This window comes from Somniosus microcephalus, chromosome 17 (assembly GCF_052327205.1).
Source record: "Somniosus microcephalus isolate GS21.2 chromosome 17, FLI_Smic_1.0, whole genome shotgun sequence".
Lineage (NCBI taxonomy): Eukaryota > Metazoa > Chordata > Chondrichthyes > Squaliformes > Somniosidae > Somniosus > Somniosus microcephalus.
This window is the reverse complement of record NC_141003.1, coordinates 3,389,074-3,406,657: the sequence shown is the minus strand read 5'-3', so window position 1 is coordinate 3,406,657 and position 17,584 is coordinate 3,389,074. Positions and strand designations below refer to the sequence as shown.

The 17,584-nt window shown below is 51.5% G+C and overlaps 1 pseudogene; it reads left to right on the top strand.

Annotated features, from left to right (window-relative positions):
* Window positions 1-17,584, top strand: part of LOC147105450 (hexokinase-1-like) — a 104,255-nt pseudogene that overhangs the window by 18,336 nt on the left and 68,335 nt on the right.

Sequence of the window (17,584 nt, the reverse complement as noted above, 5' to 3'; positions counted from 1 at the left end):
CTGACATTGTTGGGGTTGGATCTGAGAGAATGGAGTGCTGCAAGTTCAGAGGGAGGTAGGTTGGAGTTGGAGGTAGGTTTGCTAGTGCTGTTGGGGAGGGTTTAAACTAGCTTGGCAGGGGGATGGGAACCTAAGTATAGTCAATAGGGAGGGAAGAAAAACTCAAATTGGAAAACAAAAACATAGAAAGTAAATTGGAAGGACAGAGCAATCAAGGGCTAGATAGTAGTCAACAAGGAGGTTTGCCTGTACTAAATGGTATATACTTCAATGCAAGGGGTATAGCGAACAAGGCAGATGAGCTGAGGACACAGGTAGATACTTGGGACTATGATATTATAGCTATTACAGAGACATGGCTGAAAGAGGGGCAGGTATGGCAGCTCAACATTCCTGGTTACAGGATTTTCAGACGGGATCGAGAGGGAGGTAAAAAGGGAGGGGGGTCGCGGTATTGATTAAAGAAACTATTACAGCTGTGAGGAGGGATGATATGTTGGAGGGATCATCAAACAAGGCCATATGGGTCGAATTGAAAAACCAGAAAGGGGCGATCACACTGCTGGGAGTGTACTACAGACCCCCAAACAGTGAGCGGGAGATCGAAGAACAAATATGTAGACAAATTTCTGAGAAGTGCAAAAACTATAGGGCAGTAATACTAGGGGATTTCAACTACCCCAATATTAACTGGGATAAAATTAGTGTGAAGGGTATAGAGGGTGCGGAATTCCTAAAATGCATCCAGGAGAACTTTTTTAGCCAATATGTAGCAAGCCCAACAAGGGAGGGGGCGGTTCTGGACTTAGTTTTAGGGAATGAAGCTGGGCAGGTAGAAGGCGTATCAGTGGGGGAGCATTTTGGTGCTAGTGACCATAATTCAGTTATATTTAAGGTAGTTATGGAAAAGGACAAGGATAGACCAGGAATAAAAATTCTAAATTGGGGAAAAGCAAATTTTGCTAAGCTCAGAGTGGATTTAGCCATAGTGGACTGGAAACAGCTACCTGAAGGTAAATCGGTGTCAGAGCAGTGGGAGGCATTCAAGGAGGAGATCCGGAGGGTTCAGACCAAATATGTGCCCTTAAAGAGAAAAGGTGGGACTAACAAATCTAGAGCCCCTGGATGTCTAGGGACATACAGGGTAGGATAAAGAAAAAAAGGGAGGCGTATGACAGATACCGAGGGCTAAATACTGCAGAATCTTTAGAGGAGTACAGAAAGTGCAGGGGGGCAATTAAAAAGGATATTAGGAAAGCAAAGAGGAGCATGAAAAATTCTTGGCAAGTAAAATCAAGGAAAACCCAAAGATGTTTTATAAATATATTAAGAGTAAGGGGATAACTAAAGAAAGGGTAGGGCCTATTAGAGGTCATGAGGGTATCTGTGTGTGGAGGCGGGAGACGTCGGTAGGGTTCTTAATGAATACTTTGCGTCTGTTTTCACAAAGGAGAGGGGCGAAGCAGACATTGCTATCGGGGGAGGAGTGTGAAATATTAGATGAAATAAACATAGTGAGAGAGGAAGTATTAAGGGGTTTAGCAGCTTTAAAAGTAGATAAGTCCCCAGGCCAGGATGAAATGTACCCCAGGCTGTTAAGCGAAGCAAGAGAGGAAATAGCAGAAGCCCTGACCATCATTTTCCAATCCTCTCTGGCTTCAGGTGTGGTGCCGGACGACTGGAGGACTGCTAATGTGGTACCCTTGTTTAAAAAGGGAGAAAAGGATAGACCGAGTATTTACAGGCCAGTCAGCCTAACCTCGGTGGTGGGAAAATTATTGGAAAGAATTCTGAAGGACAGGATAAATTTTCATTTAGAAAGACACGGATTAATCAAGGATAGTCAGCACGGATTTGTTAAGGGAAGGTCGTGTCTGACAAACTTGATTGAATGTTTTGAGGAGGTAACGAGGGTAGATGAGGGTAGTGCGTTTGATGTGGTGTATATGGACTTTAGCAAGGCTTTTGATAAGGTTCCACATGGCAGACTTGTCATGAAGTTAAAAGCCCATGGGATTCAGGGCAAAGTGTCAAGTTGGATTCAAAACAGGCTCGGAGGCAGGAAGCAGAGGGTAATGGTTGATGGGTGTTTTTATGACTGGAAGGCTGTTTCCAGTGGGGTTCCGCAGGGCTCAGTACTAGGTCCCTTGCTTTTTGTGGTATATATCAATGATCTAGACTTGAATATAGGGGGTATGATTAAGAAGTTTGCAGATGATACTAAAATCGGCTGTGTGGTTGATACTGAAGAAGGAAGCTGTAGACTGCAGGAAGATATCAATAAATTGGTCAGGTGGGCAGAACAGTGGCAAATGGAATTCAATCCGGAGAAGTGTGAGGTAATGCATTTGGGGAGGGCTAACAAGGAAAGGGAATACACATTAAATGGTAGGACACTGAGTAGTGTAGAGGAACAAAGGGACCTTGGAGTGCATGTCCACAGATCCCTGAAGGTAGCAGGCCAGGTAGATAAGGTGGTTAAGAAGGCATACGGAATGCTTGCCTTTATTAGCCGTGGCATAGAATACAAGAGCAGGGGGGTTATGCTTCAACTGTATAAAACACTAGTTAGGCCTCAGCTAGAGTACTGCGTGCAGTTCTGGTCACCACATTACAGGAAAGATGTGATTGCACTAGAGAGGGTACAGAGGAGATTTACAAGGATGTTGCTGGGAGTAGAGAATCTTAGCTATGAGGAAAGACTGGATAGGCTGGGTCTGTTTTCCTTGGAACAGAGGAGGCTGAGGGGAGACCTTATTGAGGTGTATAAAATTATGAGGGGCCGAGATAAAGTGGATAGAAAGGACCTATTTCCCTTAGCAGAGGGGTCAAAAACCAGGGGGCACAGATTTAAAGTAATTGGGGGAAGGTTTAGAGGGGATTTGAGGGGCAATTTCTTCACCCAGAGGGTTGTGGGGTCTGGAACTCACTGCCTGAAAGGGTGGTAGAGGCAGGAACCCTAACCACATTTAAAAAGTACTTGGATGTGCACCTGGGATGCTGTAACCTGCAGGGCTACGGACCAAGAGCTGGGAAGTGGGATTAGGCTGGATGGCTCTTTGTTGGCCGGCGCGGACACGATGGGCCGAATGGCCTCCTTCCCTGCTGTAACTTTCTATGATTCTATGGAGTGAGTGAGGGGAGCAGAGAAATTGAGATGGCCGATGTCACGCCAGCAGTTTGCAATGAAAGATCTAGAGAGGTTAAGAGGCCAGAGGGACTGTATCGGTGCTGTTCCCTGCTCGCGCCCTGAACTAGAAAATTTCATTCACCTTGCTTTAAATTTCCACCCTTCACTCACCTTCACATGGTGCATCTTCGACTCTTCCCTTCCTCGACTTCACTGTCTCCATTTCTGGGGATAGTCTATTGACAAACATTTACTACAAGCCCACTGACTCTCAGCTACCTGGACTACACTTCCTCCCACCCCACCTCCTGAAAGGACTCTATTCCATTTTCCCAGTTTCTCCGTCTCCGCCGTATCTGCTCCGACGATGACACCTTCCACACCAGTGCTTCTGACATGTCTTCCTTTTTCCTCAACCGAGGATTCCCCTCTACTGTGGTTGACACGGCCCTCGACCGTGTCCGTTCCATCTCCCTCACTTCTGCTCTCACCCCTGCCCCTCCCTCCCAGAACCATGATAGGGTTCCCCTTGTCCTCACCTTTCACCCCACCAGCCTCCACATTCAACGGATCATCCTCCGCCATTTCCGCTACCTCCAACGTGATCCCACCACCAAACACATCTTCCCCTCACCTCCCCTTTCAGTATTCCGTAGGGACCACTCCCTCCATGACACCCTAGTCCACTCCTCTATCACCCCAACACCCCTTCCCCTTCGCCCGGCACCTTCCCGTGCAAGCGCAGGAGATGCAACACATGCCCTTTTACCTCCCCACTTCCCTCTGTCCAGGGCCCCAAACACCCCTTCCAGGTGAAGCAATGATTTACTTGTACTTCTTGCAATTTAGTATACTGTATTCGCTGCTCACGATGCGGTCTCCTCTACATTGGGGAGACCAAACGCAGATTGGGTGACCGCTTTGCGGAACACCTCCGTTCAGTCCGTAAGGGTGACCCCGAGCTTCCGGCCGCCTGTCACTTTAATTCACCGCTCCACTCCCATTCTGACCTCTCTGTCCTCGGCCTAATACACTGTTCCAATGAAGCTCAACGTTAGCTCGAGGAACAGCACCTCATCTTTCGATTAGGCACTTCCGGACTCAACATCGAGTTCAACAATTTCAGACCATAACCTCGGCCCCCATTTCTTTTTCCATTTTTTTTCTCTCTCCCACAAGGCAGCTGTCGATCATTCTGCCAGCGCCATTTACACTTCATCTAGAGCCATCTTTTGTTTCTTAACTTGTCCCATTACCATCTTCTCTTGCCTCGCACCATCATCCCTTTTGTCATTTAACCTCTCCTGCCTTCCATCCTATCACAGACCTTCCCTTTTGTTCTTTCCTCCCCTCCCCCCTTTCCCTGGCCCTGAACTTGCTTAAGAACCTGTTACATCTCCAGCTTTTTCCAGTTCTGACGAAGGGTCATCGACCTGAAACGTTAACTCTGTTTCTCTCTCCACAGATGCTGCCTGACCCGCTGAGTGTTTCCAGCATTTTCGCTTTTTATACTTGTACGTTCTACCCTATCATGGAGTCCACCCACCCAGGGAAACTACTTCTACATCTCATGTCGACTGTAACCATCATGGACTCAACCAGCCCATTTAATCTTCTCCACAGCCCCTGTAAATGGTACCCTGTCATGGACTCTACCCACCCATTTAATATACTCCCACAGCCCATTCACACTATACGCGATAATGGACTCTACCCACCAATTTAATTTACTTCCGCAGCCCATGCACAATCTCCCCTATCATGGACTCCTTCCGCCCATTTAATCTCCCTCCGCAGTGCATGTACACTCTCCCTGATCATGGACTCAGAGCACCCATTCAATCTGCTCCATAGCCCTTGTATGCTCCTGCCTATCATGGGTCCACCCGACACATTTAATCTTCTCCCACAGCCAATGTACACTCTACCCTATCAGGAATTCTACCCTGCAAATAAATCTCCTTTCAAAACTCATGTAAACACCACCCTGTCATGGAAATTAGCCTCACACTGTCCCCCATTTCCAGCCCCTCTCTGTCGCCACTCTATGCTCCCCATTGCTGAACACAGCGACACTATCTCTGTCTCCCCTTGCTGTTTGTGGGTGTCTCACCCGTTTCACACTGTCCTGTGACTCTCTGTAGCTATGAGAAGATGATCAGTGGGATGTACCTGGGTGAGATTGTGCGAAATATCCTGCTACACCTCAATGAGAGAGGTTTCCTGTTCCCTGGAATCACAGCCCATCGGCTGAGGGAGCGAGATATCTTCAAAACGAAGTTCCTCTCGCAGATTGAAAGGTAGGAAGAGAATCACACCGTACCCAGTGTCTGAGAATCAAACCGTACCCAGTGTCTGAGAATCACACCATACCCCGTGTCCCAGAATCACACCGTACCCCGTGTCTGAGAAACACAACGTACCCAGAGTCTGAGAATCACACCGTACCCCGTGACCCAGAATCACACCGTACCCAGTGTCCCAGAATCACACCGTACCCAGTGTCTGAGAATCACACCGTACCCCGTGTCTGAGAATCACACCGTACCCCGTGTCTGAGAATCACACCGCACCCCGTGTCTGAGAATCACACCGTACCCCGTGTCTGAGAATCACACCGTACCCCGTGTCTGAGAATCACACCGTACTCCATGTCTGAGAATCACACCGTACCCCGTGTCTGAGAATCACACCGTACCCAATGTCCCAGAATCACACCGTACCCCGTGTCCCAGAATCACACCGTACCCAGTGTCTGAGAATCACACCGTACTCCGTGTCTGAGAATCACACCGTACCCCGTGTCTGAGAATCACACCGTACCCAGTGTCTGAGAATCACACCGTACCCCGTGTCTGAGAATCACACAGTACCCAGTGTCTGAGAATCACACCGTACCCAGTGTCTGAGAATCACACCGTACCCCGTGTCTGAGAATCACACCGTACCCCGTGTCTGAGAATCACACAGTACCCCGTGTCTGAGAATCACACCGTACCCCGTGTCTGAGAATCACACCGTACCCCGTGTCTGAGAATCACACCGTACCCCGTGTCTGAGAATCACACAGTACCCCGTGTCTGAGAATCACACCGTACCCCGTGTCTGAGAATCACACCGTACCCCGTGTCTGAGAATCACACCGTACCCCATGTCTGAGAATCACACCGTACCCCGTGTCTGAGAATCACACAGTACCCCGTGTCTGAGAATCACACCGTACCCAGTGTCTGAGAATCACACCGTACCCCGTGTCTGAGAATCACACCGTACCCCATGTCTGAGAATCACACCGTACCCCGTGTCTGAGAATCACACCGTACCCAGTGTCTGAGAATCACACCGTACCCCGTGTCTGAGAATCACACCGTACCTCGTGTCTGAGAATAACACCATACCCAGTGTCCCAGAATCACACCGTACCCTGTGTCCCAGAATCACACCGTACCCCGTGTCTGAGAATCACACCCGTACCCCGTGTCTGAGAATCACACCGTACCCCGTGTCTGAGAATCACACCGTACCCCGTGTCTGAGAATCACACCGTACCCCGTGTCTGAGAATCACACCGTACCCCGTGTCTGAGAATCACACCGTACCCCGTGTCTGAGAATCACACCGTACCCCGTGTCTGAGAATCACACCGTACCCCGTGTCTGAGAATCACATCGTACCCCGTGTCTGAGAATCACACCGTACCCCGTGACTGAGAATCACACCGTACCCCGTGTCCCAGAATCACAGCGTACCTTGTCTGATAATCACACCGTACCGTTTCTGAGAATCACAGCGTACCCCGTGTCCCAGAATCACACCGTACCGTGTCTGAGAATCACACCGTACCCCGTGTCTGAGAATCACACCGTACCTCGTGTCTGAGAATCACACCGTACCCCGTGTCTGAGAATCACACCGTATCCCGTGTCTGAGAATCGCACCGTACCCCGTGTCTGAGAATCACACCGTACCCCGTGTCTGAGAATCGCACCGTACCCCGTGTCTGAGAATCACACCGTACCCCGTGTCTGAGAATCACACCGTACCCCGTGTCTGAGAATCACACCGTACCCCGTGTCTGAGAATCACACCGTACCCCGTGTCTGAGAATCACACCGTACCCCGTGTCTGAGAATCACACCGTACCCCGTGTCTGAGAATCACACCGTACCCCGTGTCTGAGAATCGCACCGTACCCCGTGTCTGAGAATCACACCGTACCCCGTGTCTGAGAATCGCACCGTACCCCGTGTCTGAGAATCACACCGTACCCCGTGTCTGAGAATCGCACCGTACCCCGTGTCTGAGAATCACACCGTACCCCGTGTCTGAGAATCACACCGTACCCCGTGTCTGAGAATCACACCGTACCCCGTGTCTGAGAATCACACCGTACCCCGTGTCTGAGAATCACACCGTACCTCGTGTCTGAGAATCACACCGTACCCCGTGTCTGAGAATCACACCGTACCCCGTGTCTGAGAATCACACCGTACCCCGTGTCTGAGAATCACACCGTACCCCGTGTCTGAGAATCACACCGTACCCCGTGTCTGAGAATCACACCGTACCCCGTGTCTGAGAATCACACCGTACCTCGTGTCTGAGAATCACACCGTACCCCGTGTCTGAGAATCACACCGTACCCCGTGTCTGAGATTCACTCCGTACCCCGTGTCTGAGAATCACACCGTACCCCGTGTCTGAGAATCACACCGTACCCAGTGTCTGAGATTCACTCCGTACCCCGTGTCTGAGAATCGCACCGTACCCAGTGTCTGAGAATCACACCGTACCCCGTGTCTGAGATTCACTCCGTACCCCGTGTCTGAGAATCACACCGTACCCCGTGTCTGAGAATCACACCGTACCCCGTGTCTGAGAATCACACCGTACCCCGTGTCTGAGAATCACACCGTACCCCATGTCCGAGAATCACTCCGTACCCCGTGTCCGAGAATCACTCCGTACCCCGTGTCTGAGAATCACACCGTACCCCGTGTCTGAGAATCACACCGTACCCCGTGTCTGAGAATCACACCGTACCCCGTGTCTGAGAATCACACCGTACCCAGTGTCTGAGAATCACACCGTACCCCGTGTCTGAGAATCACACCGTACCCAGTGTCTGAGAATCACACCGTACCCCGTGTCTGAGAATCGCACCGTACCCCGTGTCTGAGAATCACACCGTACCCCGTGTCTGAGAATCACACCGTACCCCGTGTCTGAGAATCACACCGTACCCCGTGTCTGAGAATCGCACCGTACCCCGTGTCTGAGAATCACACCGTACCCCGTGTCTGAGAATCACACCGTACCCCGTGTCTGAGAATCACACCGTACCCCGTGTCTGAGAATCACACCGTACCCCGTGTCTGAGAATCACACCGTACCCCGTGTCTGAGAATCACACCGTACCCCGTGTCTGAGAATCGCACCGTACCCAGTGTCTGAGAATCACACCGTACCCCGTGTCTGAGAATCACACCGTACCCCGTGTCTGAGAATCACACCGTACCCCGTGTCTGAGAATCGCACCGTACCCCGTGTCTGAGAATCGCACCGTATCCCGTGTCTGAGAATCGCACCGTACCCCGTGTCTGAGAATCACACCGTACTCCGTGTCTGAGAATCACACCGTACCCCGTGTCTGAGAATCACACCGTACCCCGTGTCTGAGAATCACACCGTACCCCGTGTCTGAGAATCACACCGTACCCCGTGTCTGAGAATCACACCGTACCCCGTGTCTGAGAATCACACCGTACCCCGTGTCTGAGAATCACACCGTACCCCGTGTCTGAGAATCACACCGTACCCCGTGTCTGAGAATCACACCGTACCCCGTGTCTGAGAATCACACCGTACCCCGTGTCTGAGAATCACACCGTACCTCGTGTCTGAGAATCACACCGTACCCCGTGTCTGAGAATCACACCGTACCTCGTGTCTGAGAATCACACCGTACCCAGTGTCTGAGAATCGCACCGTACCCCGCGTCTGAGAATCACACCGTACCCCGTGTCTGAGAATCGCACCGTATCCCGTGTCTGAGAATCGCACCGTACCCCGTGTCTGAGAATCACACCGTACCTCGTGTCTGAGAATCACACCGTACCTCGTGTCTGAGAATCACACCGTACCTCGTGTCTGAGAATCGCACCGTACCCCGTGTCTGAGAATCACACCGTACCCAGTGTCTGAGAATCACACCGTACCCCGTGTCTGAGAATCACACCGTACCCCGTGTCTGAGAATCACACCGTACCCCGTGTCTGATAATCACACCGTACCTCGTGTCTGAGAATCACACCGTACCCCGTGTCTGAGAATCACACCGTACCCCGTGTCTGAGAATCACACCGTACCTCGTGTCTGAGAATCACACCGTACCTCGTGTCTGAGAATCACACCGTACCTCGTGTCTGAGAATCACACCGTACCCCGTGTCCGAGAATCACACCGTACCCAGTGTCCGAGAATCACACCGTAACCCGTGTCCCAGAATCACTATGTACCTCGTGTCCCAGAATCACACCGTACCCCGTGTCATAGAGTTTTACAGCAGAGAAAGAGGCCCTTCGGCCCATCGTGTCTGCGCCGCCCATCCATCCCTGTCCAGTCTAATCCCATTTTCCAGCATTTGGTCCATAGCCTTGTATGCAATGGCATTTCAAGTGCTCATCCAAATGCTTCTTGAATGTTGTGAGGGTTCCTGCCTCTACCACCCTTTCAGGCATTGAGTTCCACATTCCAACCACCCTCTGGGTGAAAAAGTTCCTCCTCAAATCCCCTCTAAATCTCCTGCCCCTTACCCTGAATCTATGCCCCCTTGTTATTGACCCCCCTACTAAGGGGAAAAGTTCCTCTTTATCTACCCTATCTATGCCCCTCATCATTATGTACACCTCAATCAGGTCCCCCCTCAGCCTTCTTTGCTCCAAGGAAAACAACCTCAGCCTGTCCAGCCTCTCTTCATAGCTGAGGCGCTCCATCCCAGGTAACATCCTGGTGAATCTTCTCTGCACCCTCTCCAAAGCAATCACATCCTTCCTATAGTGAGGCGACCAGAACTGCACACAGTACTCCAGCTGTGGCCTCACCAGCGTTTTGTACAGCTCCATCATAACCTCCCTGCTATTATATTCTATGCCTCGGCTAATGAAGGCAAGTATCCCATCTGCCTTTTTAACCACCTTATCTACCTGTTCCGCTGCCTTCAGGGATCTATGTACATGTACACCAAGGTCCCTCTGACCCTCTGTACTTCCTAGGGTCCTACCACTCATTGTGTATTCCCTTGCCTTATTTGTCCGTCCAAAATGCATCACCTCGCACTTTTCAGGGTTAAATTCCATTTGCCACTTTTCCGCCCATCTGACCAACCCGTTTATATCGTCCTGTAGCCTAAGGCTTTCCTCCTCGCAATTTACCACCCCACCAATTTTCGTGTCATCTGCGAACTTACTGATCATACCTTTTACATTCTCATCCAAATCATTTATGCAGATCACAAACAACAAGGGACCCAGCACCGATCCCTGAGGTACCCCACTGGACACAGGCTTCCAGTCACAAAAGCAACCTTCGACCATCACCCTCTGCCTCCTGCCACTCAGCCAGTTTAGGATCCAACGCGCCAAGGCACCCTGGATCCCATGGGCTCTTACCTTCTTGACCAGTCTCCTATGCAGGACTTTGTCAAAAGCTTTACTGAAGTCCATGTAAACCACATCCACGGCATTTCCCTCATCCACCCCCCTAGTCACCCCCTCGAAAAATTCAATCAGATTTGTCAGACATGATTTACCCTTGACAAAGCCATGCTGACTATCCCCGATTAATCCTTGCCTCTCCAAGTGGAGACTAATTTTGTCCCTCAGAATTTTTTCCAATAATTTCCCTACCACAGATGTTAGGCTCACTGGCCTATAATTCCCTGGTTTATCCCTGCTACCCTTCTTGAATAATGGTACTACGTTAGCTGTTCTCCAGTCCTCTGGTACATCCCCTGTGGCCAGAGAGGTTCTGAAAATTTGTGTCAGAGCCCCTGCAATCTCCTCCTTTGCCTCCCACAGCAGCCTGGGATACATCTCGTCCGGGCCTGGGGGTTTATCCACTTTTTGGCCTGCTAAAACCGCTAGCACCTCCTCCCTCTCGATGCTAATATGTTCAAGTATGTCACAGTCCCCTTGCCCGATTTCTATGTCTGCATCGTCTTTCTCCATAGTGAACACAGATGCAAAAAATTCATTTAAAACCCCGCCTACATCATCTGGCTCTACACACAGATTGCCACTTTGGTCCCTAATGGGCCCTACCCTTTCCCTGGTTATCCTCTTGCCCTTAATATACTTATAAAACATCTTAGGATTTTCTTTATTTTGCTCGCCAGTGTTATTTCATGGCCCCTCCTCGCCCTCCTAATTTCTTTTTTAAGTATGCCCCTGCACTTTTTATACTCCTCTAGGGCTTCTTCCGTCTTTAGTCTTTTGTAACTGCCAAAAGCCCCCCTTTTATTTCTAATGCATTTTTGTATATCCCTTGTCATCCAAGGTTCCCTTTGTTTGTTGGTCCCACCCTTGACCTTTACAGGAACATGTTGGCGTTGTACTCTCTCTATTTCCCTTCTGAAAGTCTCCCACTGTTTTGATGTGGATTTTCCTATAAGTAGCTGCTCCCAGTCCACTTTGGCCAGATCCTGCCTTATCATATTAAAATCGGCCTTCCCCCAATTTAGAACCCTTATTTCCGGGCCATCTTTGTCTTTTTCCATGACCACCTTAAATCTCACCGAATTATGGTCACTGTCGCCAAAATGCTCTCCTACTGACACTTCCACCACTTGCCCGGCTACATTCCCCAGAATTAGGTCCCGTACCGCCCCCTCTCTTGTAGGACTTTCTACATGTTGGCTCAAAAAGCTCTCCTGGATGCACTTTAAGAATTCTGCACCCTCTAAGCCTTTCACACTGACTATCCCAATTTATATTGGGGAAGTTGAAATCCCCCACTATTATTACCCTATTATTTTCGCACTTCTCGGAGATTTGCCTACATATCTGTTCCTCTATCTCCCCCTGACTGTTTGGGGGCCTATAGTACACTCCCAGCAAAGTGCTTGCCCCCTTTTTGTTTTTAAGTTCTACCCATATGGCCTCATTAGAGGAACCCACTAATATATCATCCCTCCTTACAGCAGTAATTGCCTCCTTAATTAATATTGCAACACCCCCTCCCCTTTTACACCCCCCTCTGTCTCGCCTGAAGATTCTATACCCCGGAATATTGAGCTGCCAGTCCTGACCCTCCCTCAACCATGTCTCCGTGATAGCAACAATATCGTACTCCCATGTGTTCAACAACAACTTCAGTTCATCCACCTTATTTGCAAGACTCCTTGCATTAAAATAAATGCCTTCCAGCCCTGCCATATTCTCTTTTGCCTTCACATATTTGCTCTGCCTTCCCAGCTGACAGAATCACACTGTATCCAGTGTCTGATAATCACACCATACCCCGGAATCACACCGTACCCCGTGTCTGAGAATCGCACTGTACCCCGTGTCCGAGAATCACACAGTACCCCGTGTCTGAGATTCACACCGTACCCCGTGTCCCGGAATCACACCGTACCCCGTGTCTGAGAATCGCACCGTACCCAGTGTCTGGGAATCACACAGTACCCCGTGTCTGAGAATCACACAGTACCCCGTGTCTGAGAATCGCACCGTACCCCGTGTCTGAGAATCACACAGTACCCCGTGTCTGAGAATCACACAGTACCCCGTGTCTGAGAATCACACCGTACCCAGTGTCTGGGAATCACACAGTACCCCGTGTCCCAGAATCACACCGTACCCCGTGTCTGAGAATCACACCGTACCCCGTGTCTGAGAATCACACCGTACCCCGTGTCTGAGAATCACACCGTACCCCGTGTCTGAGAATCACACCGTACCCGTGTCTGAGAATCACAGTACCCCGTGTCTGAGAATCACACCGTACCCCGTGTCTGAGAATCACACCGTACCCCGTGTCTGAGAATCACACCGTACCCCGTGTCTGAGAATCACACCGTACCCCGTGTCTGAGAATCACACCGTACCCCGTGTCTGAGAATCACACCGTACCTCGTGTCTGAGAATCACACCGTACCCCGTGTCTGAGAATCACACCGTACCCCGTGTCTGAGAATCACACCGTACCCCGTGTCTGAGAATCACACCGTACCCCGTGTCTGAGAATCATACCCTCTCCCGTGTCTGAGAATCACACCGTACCCGTGTCTGAGAATCACAGTACCCCTTCTCTGAGAATCACACCGTACCCCGTGTCTGAGAATCACACCGTACCCCGTGTCTGAGAATCACACCGTACCCAGTGTCTGAGAATCACACCGTACCCCGTGTCTGAGAATCACACCGTACCCCGTGTCTGAGAATCACACCGTACCCCGTGTCTGAGAATCACACCGTACCCCGTGTCTGAGAATCACACCGTACCCCGTGTCTGAGAATCACACCGTACCCCGTGTCTGAGAATCACACCGTACCCTGTGTCTGAGAATCACACCGTACCCCGTGTCTGAGAATCACACCGTACCCTGTGTCTGAGAATCACACCGTACTCCGTGTCTGAGAATCACACCGTACCCCGTGTCTGAGAATCACACCGTACCCCGTGTCTGAGAATCACACCGTACCCCGTGTCTGAGAATCACACCGTACCCCGTGTCTGAGAATCACACCGTACCCAGTGTCTGAGAATCACACCGTACCCCGTGTCTGAGAATCACACCGTACCCCGTGTCTGAGCATCACACCGTACCCCGTGTCTGAGAATCACACCGTACCTCGTGTCTGAGAATCACACCGTACCCCGTGTCCCAGAATCACACCGTACCTCGTGTCTGAGAATCACACCGTACCCCGTGTCTGAGAATCACACCGTACCCCGTGTCTGAGAATCACACCGTAACCCGTGTCCCAGAATCACACCGTACCCCGTGTCTGAGAATCACACCGTACCCCGCGTCTGAGAATCACACCGTACCCCGCGTCTGAGAATCACACCGTACCCCGCGTCTGAGAATCACACCGTACCCCGCGTCTGAGAATCACACCGTACCCCGTGTCTGAGAATCACACCGTACCCCGTGTCCGAGAATCACACCGTACCCCGCGTCTGAGAATCACACCGTACCCCGCGTCTGAGAATCACACCGTACCCCGCGTCTGAGAATCACACCGTACCTCGTGTCTGAGAATCACACCGTACCCCGTGTCTGAGAATCACACCGTACCCCGTGTCTGAGAATCACACCGTACCCCGTGTCTGAGAATCACACCGTACCCCGTGTCTGAGAATCACACAGTACTCCGTGTCTGAGAATCACACCGTACCCAGTGTCTGAGAATCACACAGTACTCCGTGTCTGAGAATCACACCGTACCCCGTGTCCCGGAATCACACCGCACCCCGTGTCTGAGAATCACACCGTACCCCGTGTCTGAGAATCACACCGTACCCCGTGTCTGAGAATCACACCGTACCCCGTGTCTGAGAATCACACCGTACCCCGTGTCTGAGAATCACACCGTATCCCGTGTCCGAGAATCACACCATACCCCGTGTCTGAGAATCACACCGTACCCCGTGTCTGAGAATCACACCGTACCCCGTGTCTGAGAATCACACCGTACCCCGTGTCTGAGAATCACACCGTACCCCGTGTCTGAGAATCACACCGTACCCCGTGTCTGGGAATCACACCGTACCCCGTGTCTGAGAATCACACCGTACCCCGTGTCTGAGAATCACACCGTACCCCGTGTCCCGGAATCACACCGCACCCCGTGTCTGAGAATCACACCGTACCCCGTGTCTGAGAATCACACCGTACCCCGTGTCTGAGAATCACACCGTACCCCGTGTCTGAGAATCACACCGTACCCCGTGTCTGAGAATCACACCGTACCCCGTGTCTGAGAATCACACCGTACCCCGTGTCTGAGAATCACACCGTACCGTGTCTGAGAATCACACCGTACCCCGTGTCTGAGAATCACACCGTACCCCGTGTCTGAGAATCACACCGTACCCCGTGTCCCGGAATCACACCGCACCCCGTGTCTGAGAATCACACCGTACCCCGTGTCTGAGAATCACACCGTACCCCGTGTCTGAGAATCACACCGTACCCCGTGTCTGAGAATCACACCGTACCCCGTGTCTGAGAATCACACCGTACCCCGTGTCTGAGAATCACACCGTACCCCGTGTCTGAGAATCACACCGTACCGTGTCTGAGAATCACACCGTACCCCGTGTCTGAGAATCACACCGTACCCCGTGTCTGAGAATCACACCGTACCCCGTGTCTGAGAATCACACCGTACCCCGTGTCTGAGAATCACACCGTACCCCGGGTCTGAGAATCACACCGTACCCAGTGTCTGAGAATCACACCGTACCCCGTGTCTGAGAAACACATCGTACCCCGTGTCTGAGAATCACACCGTACCCCGTGTCTGAGAATCACACCGTACCGCGTGTCTGAGAATCACACCGTACCCCGTGTCTGAGAAACACATCGTACCCCGTGTCTGAGAATCACACCGTACCCCATGTCTGAGAATCACACCCTATCCCGTGTCTGAGAATCACACCGTACCCCGTGTCTGAGAATCACACCGTACCCCGTGTCTGAGAATCACACCGTACCCCGTGTCCCAGAATCACACCGTACTCTGTGTCCCAGAATAACACCGTACCCTGTGTCTGAGAATCACACTGTTCCCCGTGTCTGAGAATCACACCGTACCCCTTGTCCCAGAATCACACCGTAACCAGTGTCCGAGAATCGCACCATTACCCTTGTCTGAGAATCGCACCGTGTCCCGTGTCTTAGAATCGCACCGTGTCCCGTGTCTCAGAATCGCACCGTGTCCCGTGTCTGAGAATCACACCGTACCCAGTGTCTGGGAATCACACCGTACCCCGTGTCTGAGAATCACACCGTACACCGCGTCTGAGAATCACACAGTACCCCGTGTCTGAAATTCACATCGTACCCCGTGTCCCGGAATCACACCGTACCCAGTGTCTGAGAATCACACCGCACCCCGTGTCTGAGAATCACACCGTACCCCGTGTCTGAGAATCACACCGTACCCCGTGTCTGAGAATCGCACCGTACCCCGTGTCTGAGAATCACACCGTACCCCGTGTCTGAGAATCACACCGTACCCCGTGTCTGAGAATCACACCGTACCCCGTGTCTGAGAATCACACCGTACCCCGTGTCTGAGAATCACACAGTACTCCGTGTCTGAGAATCACAGTACCCCGTGTCTGAGAATCACACCGTACCCCGTGTCTGAGAATCACACCGTACCCCGTGTCTGAGAATCACACAGTACTCCGTGTCTGAGAATCACACCGTACCCCGTGTCTGAGAATCACACCGTACTCCGTGTCTGAGAATCACACCGTACCCCGTGTCTGAGAATCACACCGTACCCCGTGTCTGAGAATCACACCGTACCCCGTGTCTGAGAATCACACCGTACCCCGTGTCTGAGAATCACACCGTACCCCGTGTCTGAGAATCACACCGTACCCCGTGTCTGAGAATCACACCGTACCCCGTGTCTGAGAATCACACCGTACCCCGTGTCTGAGAATCACACCGTACCCCGTGTCTGAGAATCACACTGTACCCCGTGTCTGAGAATCACACCGTACCCCGTGTCTGGGAATCACACAGTACCCCGTGTCTGAGAATCACACCGTACCCCGTGTCTGAGAATCACACCGTACCCCGTGTCTGAGAATCACACCGTACCCCGTGTCTGAGAATCACACCGTACCCCGTGTCTGAGAATCACACCGTACCCCGTGTCCGAGAATCACACCGTACTCCGTGTCTGAGAATCACACCGTACCCCGTGTCTGAGAATCACACCGTACCCCGTGTCTGAGAATCACACCGTACCCCGTGTCTGAGAATCACACCGTACCCCGTGTCTGAGAATCACACTGTACCCCGTGTCTGAGAATCACACCGTACCTCGTGTCTGGGAATCACACAGTACCCCGTGTCTGAGAATCACACCGTACCCCGTGTCTGAGAATCACACCGTACCCCGTGTCTGAGAATCACACCGTACCCCGTGTCTGAGAATCACACTGTACCCCGTGTCTGAGAATCACACCGTACCCCGTGTCCGAGAATCACACCGTACTCCGTGTCTGAGAATCACACCGTACCCCGTGTCTGAGAATCACACCGTACCCCGTGTCTGAGAATCACACCGTACTCCGTGTCTGAGAATCACACCGTACCCCGTGTCTGAGAATCACACCGTACCCCGTGTCTGAGAATCACACCGTACCCCGTGTCTGAGAATCACACCGTACCCCGTGTCTGAGAATCACACCGTACCCCGT